Below are 1,302 nucleotides of genomic sequence, written 5' to 3'. Positions count from 1 at the left end.
TTGATCCATGGATTTGCTTGGTTTCGAGTGGATCTAGCATTTCCCCAAGTTTCCCCATCTTTCATCCAGGAAATCTCCTCAATTTGACCCCCCCAAATCCCAAAATTCCACCCAAAATCGCGTCCCGGAGCTCAAATCCCGTGTTGACCCCAACCCCGGGACGTCCGACCTTTTCCAGACAACCGGAGCCTGCCAACAGAACAGAAATCACGGATTTTCGAGCCCTCCCAGACGTCCGACGACCGGACATCCATCCATTTACGGACGTTCGTAACCTGTAGATTCCCACTTCGGCTGATTTTTGTTTTGTCCAACTAATTCATCTGAACTCCGATTTTGATGTTCTTTAGCTCGTTTTGAAGCTATTGACATCCTATTTCCCACAAAAATACCACCAACATCATTTGACTCCATCAAATTTTGACAACTTTGGCATCCTTGCCTAGGGCTTCCACCATATCATCCGCATAGCCACCATAGCCTTCCACAACCTAACCCATTTTGATCCATATAGCATTAGTGGTTGCTTGAGTAGTGATTCGTGTCTCCTAAGGTGTTTCGGCTACTTAGGGACGGTTGCTTCTTCATCAACCACCACCACCATTTCCACATAACCTTGCCCACCATACATTTTGCCAACCCCAAATTAACCCAATTTTGTTTGAGCTTGTTTGAGTTGTGGATTGTGTCTCCTAAGGTGTTTCAGCTACTTAGGGACGGCAACTTCAACTCCGACACGTGTGTAGCCCATCATTCCACTTCCGCATTGCCAAGTGCAAACCACCACCGTTTTCCTCTACCACCATTTGACATTTGACTTTGGAGATTTTGAGTTTGCGGTTTTTCCATTTCCTAGGGTGTTTCGGCTAACTAGGAATGGGTCGACATCGGCAACACCGCCTCTCATCATCCCAAAGGGCGGTAACCTCGACTACACCATTCTACATTCCCATTGCAAATTGCATTGATAACCCCTAGCCCATTTTGCGTTACTTGCCCATTGATACTAGCCATTTGAGTATTGCCAGCAACGTGACTTGTGCGCATTAGTGATCATACTTCCCATAGCATACATACCATATCATCGTGGTGCATATATTGGTATCATATCTTGTGTCACAAGTTTGTTCCTACATATACACTATTGCTATCTTGGTTTGTGCATTGTGCCAAAGTGGCCAAACAAAAAAAAGAATAAGCTTTTAAGCAAAGAGAAAGAGAGCAAAGAAGCTTGTAAGCAAGTGCCATAGCATCATACCACATTACATATAAGATTGTCATATCCGATCATCTTGGATCATC

This window comes from Triticum aestivum, chromosome 7B (genome assembly GCF_018294505.1).
Source record: "Triticum aestivum cultivar Chinese Spring chromosome 7B, IWGSC CS RefSeq v2.1, whole genome shotgun sequence".
NCBI lineage: Eukaryota > Viridiplantae > Streptophyta > Magnoliopsida > Poales > Poaceae > Triticum > Triticum aestivum.
The sequence above is the reverse complement of the archived record's forward strand: the minus strand, read 5'-3'. Positions refer to the sequence as shown.